Source organism: Dermacentor andersoni, chromosome 7, assembly GCF_023375885.2.
Source record: "Dermacentor andersoni chromosome 7, qqDerAnde1_hic_scaffold, whole genome shotgun sequence".
Classification (NCBI taxonomy): domain Eukaryota; kingdom Metazoa; phylum Arthropoda; class Arachnida; order Ixodida; family Ixodidae; genus Dermacentor; species Dermacentor andersoni.
The window spans coordinates 99,519,551-99,530,936 of record NC_092820.1 but is presented as its reverse complement, the minus strand read 5'-3'; positions in this window follow the sequence as shown (position 1 = coordinate 99,530,936).

Genomic DNA, 11,386 nt, shown 5'->3' with positions numbered 1-11,386 from the left:
ACAGGCGTACCGATGACCTTTCAGAGTTGCGAATACACGCTCGTGATCTACAGGAGGGCAAAGGGAAAGGCGCCAAAATGAATATAAGTGCAAATGAAGAAATAACTGGATGCAATGCACGACTTTTTTTACTTGATGAAGATCCCTATGTGAACTTTGCAACTGTTGTCACTATGTTATTTTTTTATTGTTTGCGTGCTGCTGCAAACCTCCTCATCACTTTTCTTTCTCGTTTTTTTTTTCAGATATAAAGTGTAATTTCTATCATCTGCAAAACGTACTCTTGTTTATCCTAAACGGATGTTTCGAAGCAGGTATAATCCCGCAGGGTTTAAAGACCTCAGTAATTACACCAATTTAAAAGAAAGGTTGTAAATCAGATAAAAATAACTATAGCCGAGTTACAATAATAAACGTGTTAGCGCATGTAATGGAGAAATTTATTTACACTTGCATGGTATCCTTTCGCGATAAATTTGTTATTTTAAGTCCCTCCCAATACGGTTTTAGACGTAGGTTAAGTACAGTCGATCTGCTTGAAGAATGTAACGATTATATATGTAAAAATATTGATCAAAATAATGTTGTACTTAACCTTTTCTTAGATCTGAAAAGAGCTTTTGAAACCATAGAACACAACATCATGATGTACAAACTAGAAAATATTGGTCTCCATGGTCCTTATTCGAAATTCTTTTCCAATTATTTTTCAAACCGTATGCATGTAGTTTCTATAAAAAATACATATAGTGATTTTACATCAGTTAGATATGGTGTACCTCAAGGATCGGTCCTGGGACCTCTTTTATTTAACATTTAGGTAAATGGCATCGCCAACATACAAATGAATGCTGCAATATTTCAATACGCTGATGACACTGCGCTACTTATATCACAGGAATCGTATTCTGCAGCCGTAAAACTATTTCAAGAAGACGCAACACGTGTGATTGATTGGTTAAATGCTAATTAAATATATTTAAACAAAAACAAAACCACCATGATATGTTTCGGAAATCTTCATAAGACTGTTAGCCTAGACCTGTCCATTCAATTACATGGTTCTCAGTGTTTAAAATGTTGTTGCCTGTCTCTACCGCTATCCTCTTCTGTTAAGTACTTTGGTCTTCATTTTGACGACCGTATGTTGTGGGATGTCCACATTGACTACATAATGAAGCGTTTACGAACGGTAGCAGCTCAGTTATACACGCTTAAATTTAACACGCCTGTTATGTTGCGAAGGTTAGTTTTTAAGGCTCTAGGTCAGTCTGTGCTCAGATATGGTATTTCAGTTTTGGTTCCTGCTCACAACCGAAAATAGATCGAGTGGATAAGCTATTGCATAGGATAGCTGCGAGCATACTGTATGGTACCACTTATGATTGTTCAGGCAATGACGTAAGAAGTAATATTGCTGGTGTTGAGTTCTCTTCGGATCTGTTCTTACACATCATCTACTTACACCAACTCCTCTGGTACTACGTTCTATGAACTATGTATGTATGTATGTATGTATGTATGTATGTATGTATGTATGTATGTATGTATGTATGTATGTATGTATGTATGTATGTATGTAATCAGATTAGGCAACAGAGATAACCAACTAATTAGCTAAAATAGCGCACTGCACTAATTATCTTACCAATAAGAAACTAAGTTATTAAATTAACTAATTACTAACCTACCTCTAATGTGTACAGGAACATAATAGCTTACTTACCTGAATACAGAATGTTGCAAATAGAGAGAGTGGACACAAACTTTTGGTACGAAGAATGGTACTTGGGGGGCTGGGGGTAGGGTATGCCAACTATACGCGCTGCTCTGTATAGTTTAAGGAGAAACCCATCACACCTTACGTATTTTGCCAAAACCTCCTGTTGTATGCTCAGAAAACATGCTATTATAGATGTGGGAGAGGCGCCTTTCCTGGTAAATTTTTACACGATTGAGCTGCCCAGCCTTCATTCGTAGCAAACTCATCATCTACTTGCACCAACTCCTCTGGTACTACGTTCTATGAACTTTCGAGGATGTTTCGTGACCAGAAAGCATAGAAGGACCCTGTTCGAAGAAACGGGCTTTCATGAGTATTTAGAATAATAAAACAAAGTTGCCATACCTACACGGCCGATCCTGACCTCAGCCCTGTTACTTAAATCAAATCGTCCCAGCATTTGAATATTTGGCCTGTAAACAAAAAAGTGGATGTTTGCAAAGCACAAATAAAAATAAACAAATCTTACCTTTGTTCATGGCAGTCGTATGATCGGTTGAATCTCAGATACAATGTGGTGGCACGTCGCACAAGATCCACCTTGCAGGTTTTGTCTGTACGTTCCGTAGTGTTGTAGGTCCATATTGGTTGCCCCCTTGAGACAAACTGAAAGAGAAAAGTTGAGGCATATCAACACTGCGTCGGCATTTTATGGCCTGTAAACGTGGTTGACTATTTTTCAGGCACCAGAACAGCTGCGAAGTAATAAGATAGAGCAGAGGCCAAACTAAAGAATTATCTACTGTTAGTACAACTAGAGTGCATTGGAGAAATTTTGAAATTGTCCGCCAGAGAGGCACAGAATGATATCTCTTAATCATTCTAATGTTCCTGGCGTAATACAAAGGCCAAATAGCATCAATTTACTTAGTAAAAGCAACCTGGTGTCACCCTTTGTCTGGGTCCACTTACCGATCGCAAACCAGCGTATGAAAAACAGGCAGCGGATTGCAGCCACCGATTATATCGAGAATTTGAGCTAGCGGCTACACATCGTTTTTAGTGGCTGCGTTAAGTCTCCTATAACTGAGACATGTCAATGACTCATCCTTGTTATTAATCAGTGTTACTGGTGCTGCCTACGAATTGGAAGGCACTTTGGACATCACCTTAATGTAATTGGCCTGCTCAACGGTAACTGTCCTTTCTGTCAATGACACGCAATAAGACTTCTCCGATGGAGCAGGTAGATTAGGTAACAATTCTGTGATGAGCAGGAAAACGTGAGTGTCAAGCGAGCTGGTCACCTTGTGTGAAGTCGAATACAGAAGTACGTACGAGAACAGTTCTTGTGAGAGTTTGGCGCTCACTAGAGCAGAGATACTTGCTGATAATTTTGTTATTGGAAAAGCAATTATAGGAACACTCCAGGTGCATTCTTGCCGTCGCCTTCGTAATGAAGTTCTGTATAAAGTTCAAGGGCGACAACACCGTCCCTGTGAGCCGTATGCTATATGTGCGAGGCAAGCACGCGAGGGGAGCTGATGAGCGCGGCTCGGTTTGACGCACGTGCGGGAAGAAGAATGGATGCATGGATGCTATGAGCGTGCCCCTCGAACGAGGCGGTAGGTTGCGCCACGAAGCTCTTGTTATATCTCAATGCGTTACCTAGGCTAAAAATGAAAAAAATAATGAAAAGAATGCGCGATGAATTTTCATAACCAAACTTTCTTAACCCCGATTGTGAGCTTTGTTTTTGTACACCTCCGCAGTTTGTCGTTTTCCTACTTTTGTTCCATTAATCTTCCAATCGCCTTTTACTAATCACTACTGCGGGAATGCTTCTTTCGCCCTGCTCTCGCTGAACCGAGGGGCTTCAAGGTGGCCTGAGGTGCCTAAACCGACCGCTCGGCAGATATCTTCACATTGTAATAAAAGATTGCTCCATTATTTCCCTAGCTTTACCGCAGCAAGCACATGTTCCTTCTTATATCTCACTTTATAACAGCCCGTTCTAAGGCATCCCGATCTCGCCTCGAATAGTAATGAGATTCCCTTTGAGTTGGGATCAATGGTTTCTTTCCTGATGTCGTTTTTTCGTCCAAAGTATTTACTCATAGGGAGTTTCTTTTCCATTGTCGCCACCCATGGGATTATCTCAGCCTCTCTGACTTCCCGCTTGACTTTGTTTATTGCCATGTTACTCACCGTATAGACCACATACTTGCTGGTAAGCTTGCTAGTTATTTTCCTTTACTGAGAATCAATGTTTTCCTGTACCAATACCTGAACACTAACCCAGTCCATTTAATTTACTCCATATTCCCTCAGTCGTTCTTCATAATCAATTTTACTGTAAGCTTCCCTTACTTCAGACGTTGGCCAGCTCAGATCAACCTGCACAGCTGCATTTGTACTCTTCGCATGAGCGCCAAGCTCCAGGCGTCCCGCTGACCTTTGCTTGGCATTGAGTCCTGATTGTACGCCTGATTTCAAGCAAATATACGCAGTTCCAAAGAGAAGTACTAGAACCTATATAGCTTCCCACGTACCCCAGAGCATCTCGTACCTATTGTATCCGCATAGCGCACTGTATTTCATTATGGTCGCATTTCTCTGCCCCTTTACTGTTACCGTTTTTTCCTGTGTTTTCATGTATCTATTGCTTTCGTTTATTCATGTACCAAGGTATTGTTACTGTAATATTGCTCTAGAGGAAAATCGATGAAGAAGAAGCTTTTTATCTAGCGCGCACATTTGACCGCATGGTTCAGTACTTGCTCTCGGACGGACGGAAAAAACTTTAATGGACCTCCTTGTAAATATATTGTAAATACGTTTCCCTGTTGTGTGTGACTCCAGGTAACATCGCAGTGGAAGTGCTGAAGGTCTGACGTAAAAGTGAGCTCCGGAGCGATCGCGGATTCGCCACTCTCGGCGTGTCTTACGGGAGTGAAACTGCGTCAGCGGCGGCCGCCAGGCCAGCCACCACCCTTGCTCCACCCCGTGATCCTGAAAACTTTCCCGGCGCTGACGGCGACGATGTCGACGACTGGACTCCACTATGAGCGCGCAAGCGCACATTACAAGTGGGGCCCAACCTTGATGCTGGCGAACGTACTATTTTATTGAAACGGAACTGCGAAGGCCTGGTTTGATAAGAACGAAGGGGAGCTCACAAGCTGCAGCGAATGTAAGGTGAAACTTCGTGAGTTGTTTGGTCAAATTACAGGATGCCAGCGCATACAAAAGTTGCCTCGCGTGTGCAGAAGTGTACCGAACCGCACCTGACGCACAATAACGATGCGCTGACCTTGTGCCGAAAGGTTGCCGCTAGAATGACAGAAACCGATGAGGTCGCGCACGTACTTCCGAAAGGAACAGCCAACGTGATTACTGCTGCATGTCGACGCTTGGAAGATGCTAAAAGCCGACGCATCACCCGCAACTTCCCCCGATTTTCACACACGGCATCGACATGAAGGTGTGAGCACGTTCGTATAGCGACTCAGCCTTCAACGTCAGAGGCTATTGTTCGTCAGAGCCCGAATCGTTCGACGCGAAAGTCGCAGCCGCATCACCTCCACATTTCATGGGAGGGGAGCACAGTGATTCCAAACCGACTATATCGCTCATAGAATATGTTGTTCGCCAAGGAATGGCAAACGTGGCCTTTCAAACGATCTGTTCTGTGAACCATCCTGACATTTACCCTTCGGCTAGCTTCAATCTTCTCCAACGCCATTGTCCTACTCCCAATTATCGCGATCTGAATGCGTGGAGGACGCCTGACGACAGGCTCAGTGGCTTCCGATGTGGACATGTCGGACAAACTTCATGGCACTGTGGAAGTCCTTGGCCGGCGCCTTATCGAACAAACTTCTGCAACTTCCGCTATCCACGCCGATTCCAGCACCAGGTACCAACCCCGCTCGACCCAGAAATATTTACGACCGCCACGCAGTACAGCCGCTTGCCCTCATCACGACGCCGACCTTCTCGTTCATCTTCCCCACAAGCTCCCCGTCTATATACTCCCGGCGCTTTCCTTCAGAAAACTGGCGGCTGCATTTTATGGAGGCGACACTGCTATTACGAGCTGCCCTGAAATTACTCTGTTGACGCTCGGTACCAATCAGAACCTGATTGAAGTTGAAGTGCATGGCCTACGTGTTACAGCTTTGATCGACACCGGTGCCCATATTTCTGTTATGAGCTCTCACTTCCATCATGAGATGAAGAAAATTGCGACCCCTGTCGCATCACGTACTGTACGTGTCACTGACTGTGGTAGGTCTCCCGTTATACCAAGGGGAAAAGGGGGCTCTAGGCTGACACCACGCCACCTCCACGGGAGCATAGCTTTGTGTCTAAGCCTTTACGTGAATGAAAATTTCAGTTTGGTCTAGTTGGTGTTTACTGCATATCATATTGACCACAAATAAAGACGAGGACAGCGGAAGAGAGCACAAGAACAATACCGCCCGTGTTGTTCTTGTGTTCTCTTACGCTGTCGCCGTCTTTATTTGTGGTCAATATGATATGCTTTACGTGAATGCCCCGCTCAAGAGAAAAACCACTGCACCGGCGTCAAATTTTCGACAAGAAAACACAGACAACAAGCGCACACAGAAAAGCAGAAAAAGCTCACCAGCCTGATATCCCACGGACTGGGGTATGTTCTCGAGGAATTGTGTACTTGCGACTGTGAAAATAATGGAAATGAGAATGGCTGCGAAAATGTTTTCGTACGTCATGCTCTAGATCTTCATGCCAGAGGTCCCGTTGTGCTAAAGACAAAGCTTCAGCTGTGACTTTTTTCCATATGATACTTTTTGCTAATTTCGCGGGCGCGAGCTGAATTGCAAGCCGTTTCTTGAACAGTTCTCAGCCATTACTGTTGCGGTGCAACTTTCTTCAGTTGGCCTTTTTTATTTTTTGAATGACAGCTCTGAGCTAAGTATTGTAGAAGAAGAAAGGATGAGTGATGCGCTTTTGAAACGCATGATCGACTTGCGTTGTTCTCCACGTATCGGCCGCGTGTTCGTCAATGTTGGCAAGCACAAAGAATAAACAAGCACTTTATATTTGCATGAATGTGATGCAATTGACTTCAAGAGAAAAAATATGTTTAGGCTGTTGTTTGAAGACATAATTCTTCTGTCATTCTGAACCAAATGTATTTTGCGATGTCAGTGATATAAATATAGGCTTCACGATGACCGATGCATGGGCTGTCCATGGTTCGCTAAATTCTTGGGATGAAAGGAAGCTGCCATAAGATTTTGCTGGAGTGAGAGGTGTTTCCATGTGACGTCCTTTTCATGTTGTGCCCACCTGCTGCACGGCTGATAGGTGTGGCCATGGTCACTTTAATTCAGAGATCAGAGATAGCGTTGCACCAATGAAGAATTGACTGAGAAGCGCACATAAGAGTTATATCAGCAGCGAATGAGCATGTTAGCGAAGTCATGGAACCTTTCAAATCAGGTTTAAAAAGGCGATACTTGAAATAGCGTGGTTCGTATTGCAGTGCAAAATATACTTCAAACGCCGGTGCTTTCGGTAGCCTCTGGGCAAACATAAAATAAGTTCCAAGCACTGACAAAAGCAACCGTCGTTTTTGTATGAGTGGCTGGAATGTTTCCAAAGCACGTAATGAGCAAGACTTGCAATACTATGAGTTCTACCACTAAGGAAACAGAAGCTAATGAAGAGTGGAATACGGAATAAAATCGCCATATTGCCGGACCATAGGACGTGGTGTCTTAGCAGTGCAGAATGAGAAAACTAAGAAGTTTTGATAGGAGAATTTACCTTGCTCTTGACAGCAGCTGTACCAAAGGAAGAATACATAAGGCTGCCGCATCTATTTTAACGTAAAAATATTGCTTAACGTTCTTTTTTCTTAGCCAAGGTTATCAGCTTTATAAAGCTAGCAGTTCTAACTCGAGGGTACTCTCCAAAAAGCAGTTCATTTTGTCGGTCTAAGCGACGTTTAAGTGGTTGTTGCATCTCAGACCTTGATATCCGACTCTACATCAGTAGATGCGATGAGTTTGACAGATTTGGATGAAGGTACTGAACGATCTTCGATGGCAGATATGAATTCATGGTGCTCGTTACTATCAAATAAATGTATGCAACTAAGTATCCTATTTTATTTTTTGCAGGCAATGTCTCGTATTGCTTACGAAACAAGACTCAACGAAAGAAACTCCTCCCTGGGCCTTCATTTTACATGGAGGAGTTTTAGCATTGAACCTTCAAGTCTGAAAAATAACAATGCCGTAGGCCTATCACTCGTAGGTATGAGGCTCATGAAAACATGACAGCAGGTATATGTATGCGGACTGTCAACAATACGCAATGAAGCAATAGAAAATACAGAAGGTCTTGTATGGACAAATTTAACGTAAAAAATTAGCAAACAGTCAATGAAAGTAGAACACGCTGCACCAGTAACAAAAACAGGTGAGAAGAAAAAAAATTAGGCAAGGTGCTCCGGCTTATACAGAGTCGAGGAACGGTACTAGGACTTAAAGATTGCTGAAAAAATAGGCACATAATTTCCAATTTGACAAGCGGTGTATTTAAATAACAAGAACAAGCACCCTTGAAATTTCATGTAATTGGATTTTTTTATGAAGTGGATCATTATTTGGATATGTCATGCATAGTGACCTAATATGACTTTATTAGCGCAGACTGCTGCATACTTCTGGGCTAACTAATTTCTGATGATCCATGTTGCTATTCCAGAACTGAATCTTGCTCTACTCTGATGGCTGCAAACGCCCAAATTCGGGTTTGCCTTCTTCTTCAGTGCCGTCTATCCTTTCATTGCGTTACGCTGACGACGACATTTGTCACCAACGATGACACAAAACAGCAATTTCTGTGCATATCAGGTGGCCTAATCATCATGAGCGTCGCCTTTGACACAGCGTGCCGAAACAGAGAACTAGAAGCCTGGCTCCACGGGAATATGAACACGTCAATGAAGCAATGTGAATGGCGGGGTCTAATGCACTAATTGTGGAGATGCAGCGCAATAACTGTGCTGGACACTTAGTGCAAGGATTTTCGGCACACACAAACTCTGCGAGTAACCAGCATCTGCAAAAGTATTTTGGAGTCTAGCACGAGAAATACTGTAGTGCCCAAAACTGCAGTTGGTGTATAGCTCTGCCGGAGTGTTTGTGTGCAATTCTTCGTTGCCGTGTTCGTGTAAACACAATCGATGACACAATTGACGGTGTTTTACCATAAAATACCACCAACTCGCCCAAGTTTCTCTACTAGAACACAATTGAGGCTTATGTTACAATAATTACCGTAAACCCGAGACATAGGTCCCATACCTACAGTAGAGGATGTACATAGAATAAGGTGATTGCTGGAAAACGAAGTCGCAAGTGTCAACAATGTACTATGGTAGCAGCGACGTTGCAACGACGACACACAGTAGCTCAGAAGATTCACAGCTGAAATGCTCTCTAAATATCAGGACTACAAACGTACAGGAAAAATCTAATCGCTGAAATCCTAGAGCTGGCTTTGAATCAATTTACTCAAGACCTGAGTAATATTTTAAGGTAATGAACGCTTTTGTTGCCACTAGAAATTTGCTTATTTGCGGTGCTAGTATGTTTTGCCATATTATCTCACGCCCTACCGTAGCCGCAGTGTATACTTCCACACATAAAATTAAACCCTGATGACTGGTGTTCTGAATATATGTGTCAGAGTAACAATTGCTAAGACAATTTAAGTGAATTCTTCTGCAAAACGATATAGAAGCCACTTTATAGAACACGAATGAAATTAGCAATTTCCTACTTTTAGTATAAATATGCTGAGAAAAATTATCTGAATTATACAAAATATGCACTTGGTTTTCAGTACCCGGTTTTTCTAAGTCAGATTCCCCCCCAAAAAAGAAAACAAAATTTCCTGAAGATTTGTTGGCGTCAAAGCTGATCATAGAGATGCCCACGCTATGCGGGAAAGCAGTAGATTCGCATATGTGAAAACAGGTAAGTTGCTATTGTAAAGGCAGTGTTTGTTTTTGCTCGCGCAGTGAAGCACCTGGTTTGTGTTTCACTCCATTATTTAGGTTCGCGAAGCAATGGTTGTTAAATCAGGGAACATCCAGAGGCCTCTTCATGTTGGATTGTTGCATTCGATCAGCATTTCTGTGCAAGCAAGGTGGCCTAGTTTGCTTTCAACTGGCGCTTGAGCCTCCACATGCTTTGTTCAGGTCGAGTACAGTAAAGCGCAGCGTTCCACATTATTCTACATTATCGAATAAGGGCATTCGCAGAGGCTGTGTTCAAGATATAACAGATTAGACAGCTAGTCAAGCATAGGTATAAAGTGGGTCTGAAACCTACTGCGTGCTCCTCTGTGAGAGTGAAAACGCCACACGACGGGAACAATGCACTTAATATGCTCTAATATGCGCATATGCTGTCAAAGCGCTGAAGCATAAGGGCTGCTCACTATGGGGAAAATCGAGTTGCACTTTATATTAGCAGAACACAGTTACAAAAATGACACGGGCTCATTAGCATATACCGCTGCTTGAGACATCGCTAAATCAGCCCCTTGGTCCGATCAGAAACTTAACTGCCCAAAAGAAGCGTCTTTGTCGTAACTGTTGGCATCATCAAATAATTACGCTGCGCGTGGACAAAGCGCAATTTGTGCGCCTTTTTATTTGAAAAGTTCTAGGAGCACTAGGCGTTTGTTTCTACAATAGGTCCACTCAAAGTTTTATTTCCTTTCGGACTCTCCAATCGGCCAAGTTCTATCAAATCTCACAAATAGTTAAGGTTCAGTCGTTGTTTCAGACGGTACAATATGTTGCTAGTAGAAGAACTCCAACGGAAATGTTTAAAAAACACGCACAAAGGCTGTCGATCAAATAATCAAGTTCTATAGGCGGTACAACGAAAGCGGAAATCCTAAAAAGGGAGCTTGAAAACAAGAAATCCAGCCTGAAAACAAGACGTATTTAACACTGTAACTATGTATTCTCAGCTGCAACCTAAATATAGATTTGCACAAAAACTAGAAGTATATAAAGTGTAGGAGGACATCAACTGTGACGGTCATACCAAATGACACGCTGCAGTCACGTCTGAGAAGTAGTTGCTTGAACTTTCTATAGTGTATGGCGCAAAAATGGGGCTGTTTTACACAACTTCTCGAAAATTTTTGCACCAACCACAACAACTTATCATCATGATAGCACACAAAAGAAACGAAAATAAAGATGATGAACCAAGAGTATCTGAACCTAAATGCATTGAAATAGGAAAATGTCGAACCGCCTTTAAAGAAAAAAATTATACGCATCCATTTGGCACTTTCAGCCTTTGGACGAACCCCTCCGAATATTACGTATCATAAAGCTATAAATTTCATCTAAATAAATTGAACCTACTTAGACATGGGCAGTGCGAAAGTACTAGTCTTTTCATAGATGTAAATTGAGGTGCATAACACGTCATATGGGCAGGAAAATGTGTACATCACTAACAAAAAATATCGAAGCCTACTCAACTTATTCGTACTAACATTGTTCTGCTATCACACCAACATACTTATCTTCCATATGTTAACATAGGTATATAGTTATCGTGATTGAAATTACTA